General features: G+C 46.6%; 1 protein-coding gene across 10 annotated transcripts in view; it reads left to right on the forward strand.

Moving 5' to 3' along the window:
* PCNX4 (pecanex 4) overlaps window positions 1-17,674 on the forward strand; it is a 401,845-nt gene that overhangs the window by 41,647 nt on the left and 342,524 nt on the right. The gene's annotated exons all lie outside the window — the stretch shown is intronic.

Consider the following 17,674-nt stretch of genomic DNA (forward strand, 5'->3'; position numbering starts at 1 on the left):
GGCGGTCGGCTCGAATGGCATAATAGGTGGGGGGGAGTATCGCCAGCAGGGAGGGAAGAGAACTGTCTGAGAACCAGGTCTCAGTGAGAAATAATAAATCCGGTTGATGGGATTCCAGTAGAGTGAAAAGATCAAGCTGGTGTTTTACTGCTGATCGTGTGTTTAGGTACATAGCCGTTATTACTGGAGGGGGGAGGACATCCTGAGGCGGGTTCGAGGAAGTGGTCTTTAGGGGCGTGGACGGGATGTTAGAGTGGACTGACTCGTGTACAGTTACACTTCTTCGCACACATACACACTCACAAGTATAGATATATCAATGTCTTATAATAAATGTTTATTCACCTTATGCAAGGACCACTTGCAGCCTCTTAATATCTCAATCCAAAGGGGTGGTAGATATAAATATAATATGATTTCTCTTTAAGTATTCTTTGTGCATTGGTTTGCAAGTATAGTGTCTTCTTCCAACAGGAGTAAGTATTTCAAAATAAAAGATTCAAAGGAAAAACAAAATAAGGCAGAACTGAACAATAAAAGGACTAAAGCATATGTCACCATTCATAACGTGCACTAGGGTTTTCCAATTTCTGAACTTGTTACAGGAATGTAGAGCATATTATGCCACAATACTAACAATAAGAATTACTGAATAACAACACTGTTCATTTATTCCTAAAGTGTGATAAGCACACTAAGTCTTTGTTTTCTTGTTCCCAAAAGTCTCATATTTGGACGTTAGACAGAAACCAAGAAAATCGCCTTCAAAAGCAATGTTGCCACTTCAGAGACTCACTGGTTATTGTTCTACACCGAGCGCAAGGTCAAGAAGTCGCAGACGAAATGTGCAGCACTTAGCTTGTCCTACGTGCGAAGAATACTTATGAAAGCCTAATCGAAGAAGTCTGATCGGGCGTTGGCACTTGACAGCTGGAGAGATGCTGAGACAGCAACCTGCAGGAATCCAGGAAATAAGCCAAGCACAGTCATGTTGTATAACCAACAGGACAGGTGCTTCTAAACAGGAGGTAAACCACGCCCCTCCACATGCAGTTGCACAAAGCTTGCCCACCAATATGACGGTTGGCTATCACGTGTCATAATGAAGGCAGTGCAACAAGCATTGCTACAATTAAACGCGCATTGACATTTACAGGTTGAATTGAACAAGCACTGCTACAACCAATAGAACTCTGCAGTAGTGAATGTAGAAGCAGTATTTAAAACCCTATAAAGGATAATAAACCTGGGCAACCAAGGAGCCTAGGGGATGGGTACAAATGAGACCTTGTGGGGCCTGGGGCCGGAGCCGTTTCCTGACAAGGGGTCCTGGAGCCGGGAACAATGATCCAGGCCCCTAAAGTGAAGAGAAGGGTTAGGAAGGCTGGCAATCCATCATTCCAAGGTCAAGAGGGCCAGAAGTAACTTAACCTTCAGTGGGAGGGCCTGGCACCTGAAACAAACACTGATGCCCTCAGACTTGGCAGAGCTCCAGGAAGCAGCAGGTCCCTCAAGAAAGGTCCTCCGTCAAAGACAAAGTGCTTGAAACACTCTAGAGGACCCGTGACAGTTAGCTGTCAGACAGGAGCAAGTGGATACCAGTGGTACCCACAAGGTATACCAGGAGGGGGGCCTCCTATATAGCGTGGCAGGGAACGCCAAACCAGGCACAACTAGATGATTTCTGGTCCCCCAGCAGTACAGGGAGTTCCTACTTCTTAACCTGGCCCTGGATATCCCTCTAGCTGGACGCATTGGGCACACCAAGACCTGGGAGAGGATGGTCCGTCACTTTTATTGTCCCCTATTCCTGATGCGGTCAATGAGTTTAGTCACCTGCAAGGCTAGTGGCAAGGAAAGAGCAGGGCTCCCCTGATATCACTTCCCCACACCATTTGAGGGCGTGGGGATTGAAATTGTTGGTCTCCTCCCCACCCCACACACATACAAGTCCGGGAATAGGTATTTAGGTCTCGCCTTGCTATCGCGTAAGCGATCGCAAAGCGAGACTATTGTAAGGGGGTTTTAAAAGTGCTCCCAAAAAGCGGATTGCATGGCTAGTACGCGCACAATCACGCGCATCGTGCCGCCATGCAATCCGCTTTTTGGGATCGCACTTCAAAGGGTCCGCTCCCCCGTCTGGAATGCGCTCCCCCGCCCCCAAGCGCGCGCGCACCACGCTCAGCCGGGCTGGTCTTGTTTTTTTAAGCCAGCCTTGTTTTCCTCCTTCCGAAGCAACATCTCTTCCCCTGGCTTATGGCTACTGAAGCAAAAGCTTCTGGCTTCTACTTGACCCCCTTCCATCACCAGCATAGTGTTCAAGATGCTCCTGCACTATTGCCACACACGAGCGCGTGCATTTGTAAATGAACGGCACCACATTCACTTTAGGCGCGCCTTTAATTGTATTTATTTTCATTTCTTTCCCAAACGCACACAGCAGCCTGTTCTTCCCCCATCCCCCAATCAGCCCCTCCGGATGTTCTGTTGAGAGATCTCGCTGTCCTGTCCAACCCTCATCTACCCACCCCTCCTCCACTCTTAACCATTTTCCTTTGCTGCTGTCTCCTGAGCGCCCCTCTCTTGTTTTATGTGTGTGGTCATTGTACATTGGTTGTGTGAGTATGCATGCTTCTGTCTTGTATGTGTGTGTTTATGTGAGTGCTCTTGTGCGATTATGCATGCTTCTGTTTTGAATATGTAAGTGTGTGCGTGCTCTTGTGCTGCGCGTGTGCGAGTATGCGAGCTTCTGTCTTCTATGAATGCGTGTGTTGGTGTGTGTGTGTGCGTGCTTCTGTCTTGTATGAATGTGCGGTTATGTGCGTGCGCTCTTGTGCCGTATGTGTGCATACATGTGCATGTTTGTGTATGCTTGCATTGGCGTGGCCCAGGCTCACTAGAGGCAACAGTGGGCATGCACGCGCCCACGCTATGCACTGGCGGGTGCAGTGCCCATCCCCCAAGAAGCAATACAATTACATGCCAATCATGAATTATTGAACACGCTTCACGTCTTCCAAAACACAGGCGTGTCCCTCCTTCGACCGGCGCAGGTCTCTAATCCCCAGCGGGGTTCCCTGGCGTGCGAGTGCCCTGCTAAAACATAATCTCTTTAGAACCACCCACGGCTTATTAATATATGGCGGTCGTGCGATCCCCTGTTCGTAAGTGTCCTTCCGGGTCTTACTACAGCGCCAGTCTTAAGAACCCGCATTCACCTGCGTGCGTTTCCTTCATTCAAACAGTTATTTCACATCGCATCTCCTTGAGCGCCAAGCCGTGCTAGAGGTACCTGTCATAAAATAAGAAATAACCTTTCCTGCAGCTCTTCTGGGGAGGCGGAGGGCCGCGTTTGAACCGCAGCGTTTCCTCCTATTAATAATTTTAATTGGCTGGGGTCAGGTGCACTGGACGGCGACACGTGTGTGGTATACGAACACGTGTTTGTCTCCTAGTTACATCTGCCGCTTATACGTGAAATAACAGGATCGGAAAGTTGATGGAAAACGACGTTATAAGCTCCGAGGGATGAATTGACCCATCACACCAGATACCGGAAATGCAGACACGGTTTCAGGAAAAGGCTAATTAGCTAAGGATAATTGTGTTTATTTGTGAAAGACGGTGATTGACGAGGGCTTCTGGTGACATTTGTACGTTAATCCAGACAGGGGCGTCATTCAGGGGAAACCGATGGGCAAACTCGCTATCAGAATGTTGAGACTTGAAACTTCCGTGATTAACCCACCCTCACTTCTGAGCTTTTCAAATTAAGTATGCCCCCAACATGGTTTCTAGATTTAATACATAGGAAAACAGCCAATTTACTTGCCACAGCCAATATTTTTCAAATTAAGTCTGTCAATAATGATTATAACAAGCATTTGCAATGCAATAGGTCTCGCAATTGCGCGAGTTTGAGCTATTGGCATTCTAAACGACAATGCCTTTTTTGTTTTGCTTATTAAAACATAAATAAAAGGCATTGTCATTTACAATGCCAACAGCTTAAACTCGCGTAACTGCGAGACCTATTGCATTGCAAATGCTTGTTCTTGGTGGTAGTGGACCAAGCCACCAGATATGCAGAGGTCTTTTCCCGTAGAATAGTCTCTGCTCCAACAGTGGCTAGAGCCCTACTTGGAATCTTCACTAGAGTTGGTTCCCTGAGGAGGTGATCTCAGATAGAGGCACACATTTTATGTATGCCTATCTGAAGGCTATGTGGGATGAGTGTGGTGAGACTTCTCCAACCCCTACAATCTGCAAGGCAGTGGCCTAGTTGAGAGGTTCAACAAGACCATGAAAGGCATGAACCTGGGTTAACTGAACAACTCTGGACGAGAAGGGATGTCCTTCTTCCATGCCTGCTATTCGCCTGCAGGGAGATCCCTCGGAAATGAGTTGTCTTTATTCCCTTTGAGCTATTCTTTGGACACCCTGCAAGGGGCTGACTCAGCTTGGTTAGGGAGAGAGTCCAGGAAACAATGCAGGACATAGGGGACTATGTGCTTGGCCTTTGTTCTAGGATGATGGAGTACATGAATAAGACAAATAAGAACCTGATGGACAGCCAGGAGCTTGTGAAGCACTAGTATGACCATACATCCTCCATGGTTGAGTACCAGCAAGGATAGTTGTTGTGGGTCTTGGAGCCAGTGGCACCGAGAGCACTGCAGGAGAAGTGCACTAGGCCATACCCTCATCATAGAGAATAAGAGGAAAGTCGCCTATTTGGTAAACTTGGGTACCCCAAGGAGCCCTCGAAGGGTTATCCATTTGCATAGGCTCGCGTTGCACCATGACAGGGCAGACATCAGCATGCTAAATGGGACTCATGGAGGAAAGGAGGAAAAGAGTGAACCCTTCAAGAACTCTTATCCTCCAGTGCCCAAGATGGAGTGTGAAAGGCGTAGTTCTCTCCTTCACCCTATTAGAACAGCAACAAAGGGATTACTATCCGTTATTGAAGCAGTTTTCTAGACTGTTCTCCCTGACAACAGGTCTGGCTCCATAGTGTACCAGTGACACCTTGCCTGTCCGAAGCTAAATATACAGGTTGTTGTGTTTTGATTTAGATAACTGTATATAGGTTTCCCTGAATCATGTCCTTATATAGGCACAATTCAAATTGCCCTTATTTAGGCATAGAATCCCAGTCCTTATTTAGCATTAGCCATGCTAACCAAATACAGGCATGGTCAAATACATCAGTCCATCCCACGTCACAACGAGTTCATAGAAACCAGACCCTTAAGCCGAACGGGACTTTCCCTAGCTAGGATTATTGATTTCTCCAAGAACTCCTCTATTATGCATGAACTACTATTCCTTAGGGGTTGATCCATGACGTCTTCCTCTGCCCGACTTTACGTCAATGCTAGCATTCCTTAAATGCCTTCCAAGTATAAATATACCTTCCCTTACCATGGCAAACAACGGCATGGCACGGCAGTTACACCGCACTACTTGACTGCACGGTTCGCCACGGCAAGTTCGGAAGAGACCAGATCCCGGCCTGACGCACTGACCAGACACGGTCATCCCTGCGCGCTGAGAATCCAGTGTTCTGACTCCCTTTGCGGGGTGTTAGAGTTTGAGACCCGGATAGAGATTCCTACCTCGCTCATTCTAAAGGTATGGAGCCGACTAGAACCTAGAGGGACTCTTGGCATACTAAACTTAGTATATACCATACTATAGAAAACAGCACCTACTTTTACCTCGCACCACACTTAGGTTAGGTACACCGGGGTAGGACTATTTAGAAGCATCAGACCAGTATTCACATTTTAGCCTGTTATTTATATATTTATATATGATTATATGTCAAAGCTAAAAGACAATGCTATTGCAGTATTATTTCTTCTTCCTGCTTACGCTGTGCGTATTATATTTTGCCTTCTGTCTAATGATCGTAACAGCTCATATCTCTTGCACGAGACACAAGACCGTTCAATAAACCCTTTTATTGAAACGCCCGTCTTTCTATTTCGGTGTAACTCTGGAGAAACTAAGCATGCGCGATTGTCTGATTGAAACTGTTATCTATTGTTTCCACGAGTCTGAGACTCGTTCCGATTGTAAGGGAAACAAAGTTGTCATGTTTATGCTGTTGTCGGAAACTAATCCCTTCTTGTTCATTCGAGAAGTTTCTAGTGGCCTCTGAGTTAGCTGGCACACACAAGTAATTAAGTTTAATGTACTCGATAGGCGCATACTGACCTTAGTCCTATGCGAAAACTATAGTGTATATTATTCCAATGTGCAGAGCCTATAAGGGAAATAGGAACTACGCTACAATGTGAAGGCCGTCATCAAAGCTGAGGTTGCCAAAATGCTGGAGTTGGGAGTGATTGTGCCTCCCAGTAGTCTATTAGTTATCCCAGTAGTACTAGTGCCCAAAGCCAATCCCAAGGGTGGGAATCCTGAGATAAGGTTCTGTGTGTACTACAGGGACCTCAATACAGTCACCAAGACTGATGCATAACCCATCCGAAGAGCTGATGAGATCATTGACAGGTTGGGGGACAGCACTTTTCACCTGACAGTGAGTTATTGGAAGATAGCCCCCACACCAGGTGACAAGGAGAGTTCGGCTTTTCAACTCCTGTAGATCGCTTTCAATTCAAGGTGATGTCCTTTGGCCTGAAAGATGCACCTGCCACCTTCAAGAGGTTGTTGAATAGAGTGCTCTAAGGTCTGGAAGACTTTAGTGCAGCTTATCTGAATGATATTGCTGTGTTTAGTTCCACTGGGGAGTATCACCCGGTTCACCTCAGGAAAGTGCTTCAGGCCCTACAACAGGTAGGGCTGACTATTAAGGCAAGCAAATGCCAGATATGGCAAGGTTCTATTGTGTACTTAGGCCACCAAGCAGGTGGAAGCCATGTACAACATCTCAAGCCCAAGATCCAGACTATTCTGGCCTGAGAAGCTCCTCAGACCCAAGCCAGACCTAAGCCAGAGCCTTCCTTGGCCTGACTGGTTATTACAGATGATTTATTAAAAGTTATATCATAGTGGTCCCTTTTGACAGAGTTAAACCTCCAAGAAAAGTCAAATGGCCTTTTACACTCTAATGGAAGCTTTGTTCTCAGCACCTGTGATAACGGCACCTGAATTTAGCAAAGCGTTTGTTGTCCAAACTGATGCTATAGATCATGGGATTCAGGCAGTGTTGTCACAGCTGAATGACCAGCGCCAGGATCAACCAGTTGCCATTATCAGCAGGCGACTCCTCGCCAGAGAGCAGCATTGGATTGCCATTGAGAGAGAAGCCTTTTCTCAATCAATCAATCAAACATTTGTAGAGCGCACTACATACCCGTGAGGATCTCAAGGCGCTGGCGGGGGGGCACTACTGATCGAACAGCCAGGTCTTGAGTAGCCTCCTGAAGGTCAGCAGGTCATGGGTCTGTCGTAGGCTCAGTGGGAGGGTGTTCCAGGTCTTGGCGGCGAGGTGGGAGAAGGATCTCCCGCCGGTGGTTGTTCTTCAGATGCGCGAGACGGTGGCGAGTGTGAGGTCGGCGGAGCGGAGCTGGCGGTTGAGGATGTAGAAGGAAAGTAGTCTGTTGAGGTAGGCTGGGCCGGTCTTGTGGAGTGCCTTGTGTGCGTGGATGAGGAGCTTGAAGGATATCCTCTTGTTGACGGGCAGCCAGTGCAGGTTTCTCAGGTGGGGGGTGATGTGGCCGTGGCGAGGTACGTCGAGGATCAGTCGTGCTGAGGCTCTTTGGATGCGTTACAGTCGTTTGATGAGCTTGGTCGGGGATCCCGCGTAGAGGGAGTTTCCGTAGTCTCCCATCCACCTTTTATTTAGGTCTCGCCTGACCCAGCGCGCTCTCACTCACTCACTCACTCACTCACTCACTCACTCACTCACTCACTCACTCACTCACTCACTCACTCACTCTCTCACTCTCTCACTCTCTCACTCTCTCACTCTCTCACTCTCTCACTCTCTCACTCTCTCACTCTCTCACTCTCTCACTCTCTCACTCTCTCACTCTCTCACTCTCTCACTCTCTCACTCTCTCACTCTCTCACTCTCTCACTCTCTCACTCACTCTCTCACTCTCTCACTCTCTCACTCTCTGACTGAGCGCCACCACAGCATCTCTGAGCGCCACCACAGCATCTGAGCGCCACCACAGCATCTCTGAGCAACACCACAGCATCTCTGAGCAACACCACAGCATCTCTGAGCAACACCACAGCATCTCTGAGCAACAACACCACAGCATCACTCGCGGCCCCACATCAGTATCGCTCACGGCCTCACCACAACATCACTCACGGTCCCACATCAGTATCGCTCACGGCCCCACCACAACCTCACTCGGCATCGCCTTTGCAATAGTACACCACCACATCATCACCCAGCAAGACCTAAGTATCATTTAGCATCACCTCAGCATCGTCTCAGCACCAGTCACCACCACCACTACCACCTCAACATCAATCAACACCACCTCAGCCTGCTCTCGGAATCTGCCATCTGTTGATTCTACCCTAGCGTCTGACCGTTGCTAGTGTTATAATACAGGTACTAGTTCACAACCTTCAACCTCCAAATGTTTATGCCCCCTCCAAAAAAAAATTTAACAAGCATTGCAAGAACAAAAGAAAAATGAGGAAATGTTTTATATTGTACATACATTTTTTAATATGGTCGTTCTGTTGGACATAATGCCTTCTTGGTCATATATAAGGTAACAAAAATGCTTCTGGCACTTTTTTATTACAACTTTTCAGCATGCTGCACAGCAGCCACACTTCTTTACAGCACAGACACATTGGCAAAGTCAATAGCTCTGCCTAAACACTTATAAGGCCCCAAAGGCGAGACCTTTTGGCTATGCCAATGCTTGTTTGTTTTACGTGGAGTGTGTTTTCTGTGTGTTCTGTGTTTTTTCTGTTTTCGGTATTATGTGTTATATGTTATGTTGAAAAAGCGCTTGGATGCTCTGTGCAGTGTCCCGGCGCCATGAACATCTAAACAAGATTATACACTACAACCCCTGTTCACACCAACCTGCTATACATCCTTAAAATGGAAGACAAGGTAACAAAATGATTTCGTCCATTGCTGCACCTAACGATGCGTATTTGAGTAGCCCTTTCGTTTTTGCCTTCTATCGTTTGATCTTCCTTCTTAGGCCCCTTCCTGTCCCCTTCCACTCCCCTATCCCATCTTGTAAATGATTCTCCACTGCGCGCTCTGTGCTGCGGCACCAGCAATGCATATATGAACGTTTGCTCCACTCACAAGGCCAAGCTATATACCATTCTGTGGATCTTGCGGTTTAGTCGGTGCCTAGATCCAGTTCAGTCTGTACTGCGCGCTATACAAACGAAAATAAACATAAATGCTGTATGTGGGCAATCGTGCAGTAGGTTTGCTCCGGAAATAAATGGGGAAACCCCCACAACCCAATCGCAAGGTCTGTCTCCTATGTCTTCACTCTGCCTCCACTTGCTTTCCTTAGCCTTTGGTTAAAGCAGCTTATATTGCATATCGGTTTAATGGCACGGAACACTGTAATGAGCTGTATTTACCCTACTCATGCATTTCAGGCTATTCTTCCTATGCTATATATAAGGTGTACTGTTTCTATGTGCTCTGTTTATTGTTGCTTAGTGGAAACAGTAACTTTCCCACAATGTAATGCTCGAGGACTTTGGACACTAAAACCAGTGACTGAATCACCTCCTAAGAGCTAGCATGGAAACAGTAAACAAACAAAGCAAGTTCTAAGAGACGTGGTAGCAGCAAATATATGTACTAGGAATAAACAACACCAAGAAGGCACCACAGAAAGAAAGAGGTAAACAAGTGTTTGAAAAGGACGTAGGAAACTGACGGTAATGTGTTCAGTACAGAAGAAAACGTATCTGTGACAAAGTGCATAGTAGAAAACACTGTAAGTGATAGTGTACACAAATAGGTGTGCATGACTAGGATGTTAATAAAACATTTTGTGATCTTGGGGTAACGTGAAAAATAAGACGACAAAACCTTTTTTTCTCCTTTATTAAATAACTTCAAAATACAAAGTCATACAGTGTTCATCCTTATAAATGGAAAAAAAGCATACACCTTCATGTAGACTGATCTCATAATCGAAGCGATGTATTCTCCACACAGTTTTTGTAGTCGACAAGCGGGAGGCCCGTATTCATCAAATCCTATACTTTTTACAGGGAAATGACCTGTTCAGCAACGAAGCTAACGTGCTCTACATACCTTCTGTATTAGTTCACAAACAAGCCCACATCCCTCTACTGATCAGATGCATCGTGTGTTAGGAGTTAGGCTGGTAGAGGGTCACAAATATTTTTGTGCCGGTTAGTTGGCAGGATAGTGGAGTAGTATTAAAGTTGGCTGTTGCAGTATGTCAAGTCAATAAACCAAGTCTTCACTATGGGAGCTTCACTCCTGCCCCGCACGCAGGCCACCAGTCTCTTGGCCAGCAGCAGTGACACTGACATAAATCGGAGTGCTCAGAGTCAGAGCCCTGGTGCCTACAAACAATGCCTGCTTCCTGGACAGTGCATTGGTCTCATCAGTCCTGTTGGACAGGAGTTTGAATAAGCTACACCAGTGTCTACTGGGAGACAGCACCATGCCGCATGAAAGACACCCGTGCCTGAAGTGCGGCATGTGCACACCTTGGGTCATTTCTATATGGAATAATTTCGATGGTGTATGTTATGTCTGATGGAGGAACTTGTAATGTAGGAGTCGAAGGCGACCATTATGAGACAAATTCCCCAGCTGGTTACAGCAATAAAGGAGTTCTTTATTCGTGAGGTGACCGCCAAGATCCGTCTCACATTTGGTTTTTGCTTTTGGGTCCTCTGACTGTATTGAGGAGTATTATCTGGAGATCAAACGTTTGGGTGTTTGTTGTCAGCATTAGTATGCATGCGTGTTTGTAATACAAGTGGCTTGTGAGAAAACGTTGGGTATTGGTCTTAGCACAGTGCTCAGAGTCGTAGGAAAGTAAAATTATCAGAGGTGGTGTGGGTAAACCGTAGCCCCTGTGGTCCGGCAGTCCGAAAACAGGCCATTTAAACCAGTCCTCAACTGCACAGACTACTGAATTTGTCATGCATCAAAGGGCTATCCTTTCCTTAGTAAGCAGAATTAGGGGGATGCGTGTGGCAGCCTGCTAAAGGGAATAGAGAGTGGAAGAAGCCATTCTTTTATTAAGCCAATTACAGGCCACCTGGATGCAGGCTATGGAATTGATCTTTGCCCTATTAGAACATTCAGTGTAGAAGGGAAAGCTGTATCATGTTCGACTGCCAACAGGCCATGTATGGGTGTGGCCGCATCCAGAAATGCCCAAAATGAGCCTGTGCACAATGAAAGTAAAGCTTGAAATCTGGAGCCACCAGACTTTCCTGGTCATTGGACAAAGTGAGCGTCTCCCAAAAGACCCAGGGCTACTTCCCAGGCCAGTGTAACCATTAGTGATCTATGTGTTTTAGGAAACTCCTGGAATCGAGAGATTAGAATGCTGTAGAATAGATACTGTAGTTTAGGCAGAATAATCATCCTCATTAATGCGATTCTGTCCATAAGGGAAAGCGTAAGTCTGCTCCATCTGAATATCTGCTATTTGAGTTTAGCAATGGCCGCACCATCATTTTCAGCAATAATTGGCCCTATCCCTGCTGATCCACAGCCCAAATATTTGACTGCTAATGTAGATCATGTTAGTGGGAACTCCAGCCCCTGAGCATGTGTGCCCTGTATTAATGGATAGATCGTTGGTTACTCCAATTGATGGATATGCCAAACATTGCTTTGAATAGTGTAAATTCCCTAATGACCGGATCAAGATTTTGTACTGGATTACCCAGGTAATGAGTGATGTCAGCATAGAGGGAGACAATGAGTCTACGTTCTGAGAAGGCAATAAATACTTTAACGTCCATGTATTGAAATACGGGCCTGACGGCGAGTAAGTAATGCCACTCTAGCAAGTCAAAGGGGTAGGGGGGAACAGTATTTTCAGTGCTGTGGTAAAAATACTCAGAAGTAGGCACAGAAGCCACCTCAATCAGTAACTGGTAGAGAGCACTACCCGACCCCAGAGAAGTCAGGAGCTGTTTTGTAGAAGGTCACACAGCCCACTGGTGGTCATCAGGTATAACAAGTAGTGTCCGTTGCTCGTGGGGGGCACAGGCAAGCAGGTAGTACAGTGAGGATCCAGGATACAGCAACAAGGTGGATTACTAGCTAGTCTCAATACCATCCCCGCCCTGTATATGCAGCAAGTTGTAGGTTCTCTGAACCACCCTGGGGGGGTATTATAATGCACCAGGATTAGTTACTAATGTGGGTCGGTGGTGTTGCTTTGGTACCGGGCAGCTCGAGCAGGTCCCAACCGTGGCCTTAGGTGCTGCCTGGTCACACAACAGCTGCGGTGTGCACACTTACTCTTGGACCCCAGCCGACCAAGTCCCAGGGGGCGCTCCTCCAGCAGATTCGGCTTACAAGAATGCAGGGACCGTCACTCCACCCGCAGATAAAGGTACCTGGGCATGACGTGTGTGGCTCTAGCTGCCCCAAGCAGGCTGGGTTGGTCATGGGCCCACTTGTCTCCCTGGAGTGCCTACAGCCTGGATAGCTGTGTGCTAAACCAATCGTTTGGGGGCAGTGATTCAGGTGAATGTAGGTTCCTGATAGCTCACCACACTCTCCTACAGTCCATAGGATAAATAACAAGCTGCAGCCCAGCGACATGCAGCACTGCGGCCAATGTCTGCCTGTGGAGCCCTGTCTGGCATCCATCTGCCATTCCAAGGGCAATTCTCACTATAATCCACTTGGTGGGATCTGGCTCGCTAATGCCACCAATTTTGGATTTCCCTCAGTCCACAGGCAGCTGCTGTCTTCAGCTAGCACACCTAGTCAGTGCTGTGGTCCTGGTTGCATAATTGCACTGCTTGGGAAGGATTTTGGAGCAAGCACAAGGAGCTTCACAAGAGGGTGGCCAACTTGGAGCCAGGCACTCTTGCACCCCCTTACCTTTCCCCACCCCCATACAGTTAGGACAAACTTTAAAACCTTTAATACCAAAGTCTCACTCTTAAATACATAAACATCGTCTACATTTTTTTCGATCTGTACCTTCTTCCATTATCAAGCACTTGACCCTGCTTACGGTGGTACTGGAGTTAGAATATTAATTTAATCTAGTCCTAAAATATGTGTCAAGTGGTTTTTGACTCGATTTAAGGATTACATTTAGATCAAAGTGTGTGTGTGTGTGTGTTAGTGTGTGTGTGTGTGTTAGTGTGTTAGTTAGTTATGTTTTTGCAGTCTAATTGTCGAACCCAATCAGACGTCCAACTTAATCTGTTAAGGTACATCATTGGAATACTTACATTTTAGAATCCTAAGGGAAGAGTTGTATTTCTAAACTATGAGGCAGAGAGACCTATTTATATAACATAATAAGGGCTTCAACCCACCCTCGGGGTTATAAAGTGCTGTATAAATGCAATTACATTACTACTTAGAACTTTAGAGTTATCCAAAAAAAAGTGCTTCTGTGGATGTAATGACCAGTCACGTGGGAGTCAGTAGATTGTCTCACAGCTCTCATGTTTCCCAGTTTCATGAGTGAATAGCTAGTCCAGGCCAGTTTTTAGGTCTCGCCTGCGAACGCAGCGCGAAGCGCTGCTCGCAAGCGAGATCTATTGTTGCTGACTTGCCTCGGAAGTGGGACAGGAGATGTGCACGCGCAGGCTTTTGGAGGTTTTGAGTTGGTGTACGCGCCTACAGCCACGCGGCGTGCACATCTCCTGTCCCGCTTCCCTCGCAAGCCAGCATTTAGTTTCACTTTCGACATATGGAGAACTCACCCGGTCTGCGGGGGGAATCCTTCTGAACGGCGGCTTCCGGAGCACTCCAGCTCCACTACTGCCAGCACGACGCGGGGCTCTCTCCTTATGCATGGGAGCCCCGCACTGCTATCTGCCGCTCTTCACCCGGGCCCCCTCCTGGAACTCGGGACTTCAGCTCCCACACCGGCTGCACGCGAAAGTGACAGGTACTGCGCATGCGCGGGCAGCCCTCCCAGGTCTCCTCCCCAGCCCGGAGCTGCTTTCTGTTTTGCTTGTTATTGATTTGTTAGTGGCCTTCAGAGCAGCACACCCGAAGTTGCGCGCCGGCCTCCCTGGAAAGGATCAGAGCCGAGCGAGCCGGAGAGAGAGTCCGGTTCAATTAGCAGCCTGCGGTTCGCCAGGATTTGAAGATTGGTAATTAGAGTCTTAATTGATGCGTGGATATGCGCGAGTGGCCGATAAGGTTCTTAATTCGAACAATCATGTTTTGACGGTGTACATATTGCCTCAAAAAATTTAACTTGCCAGGATAGGACAGTTTTTTTTCTTCGGTTGCCAGCATACATTAACTACGGATATCCTTCAAACTGTACACCTAAAAGCTTACTTCAGCAGTGTGATGGGGGAAGTTAAATGCCAATCGGGCCTAGCCATCACCACACTCATAGCGACCTAGAAGGTTCTACATGTACTAACTTTATTCCGAGCACGCTGAAGGCTGTAGCTATGTGGCTAAAGCGATCGACCTCGTAGCGGGGTGAGCGGGTTCGAGTCTCGGCAGGGACGCTCAACATCCTGGGGTTCTGGGCATATCACTTAATCTCCTCGTGCCCGCAAAAAAGTATGTGTCCCTCCGTAACGAAACTGGTGCTCATGTAAAGCGCTCTGATATCCTCCGGTCGAGGTCGCGCTATATAAAACTATTTAAAAAACAGAACCAAGGTCCCGTGCGTACAGGAGCAGTTTTACATCAACCATGGGTCTATCGGCAATCTTAATAAATAAGCTCAATCTATGTTTCTAGATAAACTGGGATTAACGCAAGCTCCTGTGGCACAGTGAGACCCACAACCCTTGAGAGGCCCCCATTCAGCTGAAGATTGGTGAATATGTGCCCCTCATCACATTCTGCAGGCCCTTCCACCATTTTGCGTCACGCCACGGTTGGTCAGATGAGTTTGGGGTATTATTCGCGGGCCTCGGAAGAGGTTACAGAGTGTCTTCGCTTACAGTGTGGTTGAAAACATTGCATGTTTTCAAAATGCATGCACAAACAAGACATAGCTAACTAACCATGTCTGAAAATGGCTGATTTGCTTCAGAGCTCTAAGCTGCCCTTACACCAACTCTCACGACAAAATGGAGTAGCAAGAACATATTTGAGTGGGCTTGTTGGTGGCTGCGGAGGCTGTAGCCTCTCTAGTGCAATCACAGGAGAACTGGAATGACCCAACCAGCTGTGTGATCCTGTCAAGTATGTAAATGTAATGCCAAACTGAGAGAGTGGAAATCTGAGGTGCATTGATGGAGTGGAGAATGAGCTGCACAGTTCAATGTGAGTGGCAGCCCAGTTAAGTCTTGAACATTGGAAGTCATGCTCTAAATTGGAGCAGCAAGTTGGAGAAGAGGGAGAGAGGGAGACTCAAAGTTCCCCCAGGGGCGACTCCTCCGTAATGGTGGAGGAGCGTTGCCTCACTTGTCAGATTGAGTGACAGAAAAATAAAATGATAATAAAACATCATTTTTTGTTTCTGTGACTGGTTTGGGCATGTGTGTAGTATTGGGCGGGGCCGGGAGGAGTGGTGGGCACTTAGAAGTGTGCATATAAGTTTGGCTGCAGTGTTAGGCTGACCAAACAGACATGCGCATTTCTATTTCTCTAACAGCCGGGTTGGAGAAAAGCCGCAGGCACCCAGGGACTGTCTGAGCGGCAGACCAGGGTACTCAGACCAATCTTGGCGCAGCTCTAACAGCATGAAAGCAGCGTCTGGATTTAGTAGGAAGTCTGCTTCCCCAGAGACTGCTGGGAGAGCACAGAGGCAGATTTTGGAGGCAGCGGCAACAAAAGGAAAGTTGATTTAAAAAAAAAAAACATTATTTTCCCCATTCCTCCTCCCCCTTGCACCCTCTCGTCCGTCCATCCCCTGCCCCCCCACTTTTTTTTTTTATGGCGGCCGCCACTGGGTGCCCCACTGATGCTGAACGTCATTTTGCCCTGAAGTTCTCAGGGTGTACAGGGGACTGATGGTCAGTCTAAGGGTAGTCTTCCAACAATTAACATGGGGGTCTGATGTATTAAGAGACGGATCACAAAAGGGGGTCACAAATGAGACATTAACTTTTTGTGACCAGTCTCTGATTACTGTAATACTGAATATCGAGGATATGAAGATTGTGGTGCAAGACTATTATATACAAAATATCGAAGACCAAAATATTGAAAGGTAAATGCATGTAGAGGAAGAATAGATTCGCTGTTCCCAACTCCACATCCACGTACCATGAAGATAAATATATCGTCAAGGTGCATATATGTGGAGTTTGAAATAGAAAATCCATACTTGCATTACGATATTTTGGTCTTGATATTCTTGTACCTTGCTGTTCCATCTTTGATATTCAGGGCACATATGGTCTCTGATTTTACAATATGTCCTGTGTATTAATAAGACTCTTCACAAAATATCCACTTGCAGGGAGTTGCAGGATAGTTTTGTTGGTCTGGCACTGGGGCTTGAATGAGGATGTGAACAACAAACTCATAATCCTGAAGTGACAATTAAGATCTTCTGCAACCTTGTCATGTTATGACATCGCGTCGATGAAAGTGTATTGTGTTCCAGCATGCCCTGGGTGCTAGGCTGTCTGGTGAAAGAGGACACTGGTGGGGCTAGAGGGCATACTGTCTTTCTCTGCAGTTCTAAGTTGCATAAGTTTCCTTTAAACTTCTTCTTCCTGTAGCTTCCTCAGGTTTGTTTTATATAGATTTAGTTTCAATAGTTTCTTCTCTCTCTCAGTTGACACACACAGGTTCCTCTTTAAAATCGTCGCCAATAAATGTTGTAATACAAGGATTTCGAGTAGTCCAGGGTAGATTAAGTAGATGTTTATTTAAGTAGATAACAGGAAGAGCCCCACCAGGAGCAGCATTCCTGCTGCTCAGCCCATTCTCCAACTGACTCTCACTCACCCAACATTCCACTGCATCACCACACACCAACATTCCACAACCCCAGTCACACTGGCTGAGCAGCAGTATAACAAATATCTAGACAAATTCAGGATCTTTCTATAAGAATGATCACTCTCATGAGCTCAGGGTAATGCAGAGGCCAGATTGGGGCCAAATTAGGCTACTGGGCTTTCCACTCAAATAACAGAGACTTCCAACAATGCACAGTCAGCAAGTATCATAACAAGCATTTACAATGCAATAGGTCTCGTATTTACGCGAGTTTGAGCTATTCACATTGCAAATAACAATGCCTTTTATTTGTGTTTTCGTTTTTCAAACATAAATGAAAGGCATCGTCATTTACAATGCCAATAGCTTAAACTTGCGTAAATGCGAGACCTATTGCATTGCAAATGCTTGTTTCCTTTGCACTCTAAGATTTGTTTACATTTGCTGTTGTGTTGATCCCATCAAAACTTAGCACTACAAGTCCGAGAATGGAAAGAAAAACCCTTGACTGGGTGCGCTACAGAGGTAAGGACCTGGGAAACTTGAGGTTCTAGGAATAAGGGGGGGAAAAGAACCTAATTTAACGTTTTGAGATGACCCTGGAAAACAGTCCTCCTGCTTAGGAGA

The sequence above is a fragment of the Triturus cristatus genome, chromosome 9 (assembly GCF_964204655.1).
Source record: "Triturus cristatus chromosome 9, aTriCri1.1, whole genome shotgun sequence".
NCBI lineage: Eukaryota > Metazoa > Chordata > Amphibia > Caudata > Salamandridae > Triturus > Triturus cristatus.